Source organism: Chinchilla lanigera, unplaced genomic scaffold (genome assembly GCF_000276665.1).
Source record: "Chinchilla lanigera isolate Chin_1 unplaced genomic scaffold, ChiLan1.0 scaffold00031, whole genome shotgun sequence".
NCBI lineage: Eukaryota > Metazoa > Chordata > Mammalia > Rodentia > Chinchillidae > Chinchilla > Chinchilla lanigera.
In genome coordinates, this window is record NW_004955432.1 from 8864025 (window position 1) to 8866473 (window position 2449).

The window sequence follows — 2449 nt, forward strand, 5'->3', positions numbered from 1 at the left end:
CACATCATGCTGTGGGACTAAGAGGAGAATCTTTATTGAACCATCCATTCAGCAAACGTTTACTGCATGCCTTCGAAGGGCCAGAAACTCTCCAAATGCTGGTGTCTAATGGCAAGCAAAATGGACATGGTTCTTGGCTTCATGGAAATAGTCCATGTGAGGTATATATAAACTAACCCACTTTTAAGAAATTGTGTTCTTAAAACCCAAACTGCACAAGTATTTCAAAGGATTAACAACTGGAATCCTATTAAAAAGCTTTCACACATCAAAAGAAATCAGCTTTTCCATACTGCTCAAGCAGGGGCCCATACGACGTTGTTCTTGATTTTCATAGTAGCTTAACGGGAAACTTCACAATGTCCAAAGCCCTCGATGTCCTGCAAATGAAGGAGAAGGACGTCCTCAAATTCCTTGCTGCAGAAACCCACTTAGGTGGCACCAACCTGGATATCCACATGGAGCAGTATATCTACAAAAGGAAAAGTGGTGAAATCTACATCACAAATCTGTGCAGTTTTTTGGGGGGTTGGTTTGGTTTGGGTTTGGGGTTTTTTTTTGCGGGGGGGGGGGTGAGTACCGGGAATCGAACTCAGGACCTTGCACTTGCCAGGCAGGCGCTTATGCCACTGAGCTATATCCCCTGGCCCCTACATCATAAATCTGAAGCAGACCTGGGAGAAGCTTCTGCTGGCAGCTGGAGCCATAGCTGCCACTGAAAACCCTGCTGACATCAGCCTCATATCCTCTAGGAACACCGGCCAGCGCACTGTGCTGAAGTTTGCGGGGCCACTGGAGCTACTCCTATCTCCGACTGCTTCACTCCTGGGACCTTCACTAACCAGATCCAGGCAGCCTTCCGAGAGTCACGACTTCTGGTGGTTACTGACCCCAGGGCTGACCACCAATCCCTCACAGAAGCGTCTTACGTCAATCTGCCAACCATTGCTCTGTGCAACACAGGTTCTCCTCTGTGCTATGTGGTCATTGCCATCCCATGCAACAATAAGGGAGCTCACTCAGTGAGTCTGACGTGGGGATGCTCGCCCTGGAAGTGATACGCATGCGTGGCACCATCTCCCGTGAACACCCGTGGGAAGTCATGCCAGATCGCTACTTCTACAGAGATCCTGAAGAGACTGAAAAGGAGGAGCAGGCAGCTGCCGAGAAGGCTGTGACCAAGGAGGAATTTCAGGGCGAATGGACCGCACCAGCTCCTGAGTTCACTGCTGCTCAGCCAGAGGTTGCAGACTGGTCTGAAGGCCTGCAGGTGCCCTCTGTGCCTTTTCAGCAGTTCCCTACCGAAGACTGGAGCGCGCAGCCGGCCACAGAAGGCTGGTCTGCAGCCCCCACTGCACAGGCCACTGAGCGGGTGGGAACCACCACCGAGTTGTCTTGAGCTGTTCTGCAGACACTTTAGCAAAATGGAAATGAGGCTGACACCTCCGTCCGCCTGGTGCAGACGGGAGAACCTCACTCAGAAGCCCACGAACTGCTCTCACTGGGGTTCACATGTGGTCCCTGCCTGCGCGAGGCACTGGAGTGGGCGCTCCACGAGCTGCTGGCACCGCTGTTCGGGTCTGGGCTTTACTTGCGCCCTGACTTCCCGGAGGTCACAGGCACAGGCGGTCCGTGATCACCGGCCGTGCAGCCCGCGTCTAGCTCCTGTGTGCATCCTGAGCGGCCTGGAGACACAGAATCAGGTGGTCCACAAACTGTGGACCCTGCAGTTCATGTCTGGGTTTCGCCTGTGCTCTGAACTGCCTAGGAACACAGGATCACTGGTCCGGGGTTGCGCCACCAGTTCAACCCGAATTCTGGATCGTACACGTGCCGTGAACTGCAAGGGGACGCTGGATCAAGAGGGTCTGCCATCAGCTGACATCACGGTCCGCGTCTGAGACCTGGGAGAACTGGATACACTTCGCCATCTGCCGGAAAACCCCAGACTAAGCAGTGCATCTCAGCGGACACTGAGGGGCAAGCCTGACCACCAGGATAACTAGGGACACTAGTGGCCTTTGCTGAGCTGCCTGGGAAGAGGGAGACTGAGCTTTCTGCATCTGGGATCAAACATGACAAGACAAAGGACTAAAACACAATCTCAGAACTCCACCCCACTCAGAACAAGTCCAGGAGACATCGACATATGGATTCCAAATGTCCATCCACTGAGGATTGGATAAAAAACTGTGGTACTTTTATATAATGGAATATTACTCAGCTATAAAGAAAAATAAACTCGAGGCTTTTATAGGTAAATGGTCACAACTAGAGACCATACTCATAAGTGAAATAAATCAGACCTGCATGTGTAGGCAACGTATTGTCTCACTAGTGTAAGAACCTGAAAACGTGAATAAAAACTAGGAGGTATGATAGACATTGTGAAATGAAAGGAAAATGCTCAAAAGTAAAAGGCAACTGGGGTGTGGGAAAAGAGAAGGGA

General features: G+C 51.3%; 1 pseudogene; it reads left to right on the forward strand.

Moving 5' to 3' along the window:
• The first annotated feature begins 344 nt into the window (after window positions 1–344).
• Window positions 345–1406, forward strand: LOC102024942 (annotated as a pseudogene).
• The last annotated feature ends 1043 nt before the right edge of the window (window positions 1407–2449 follow it).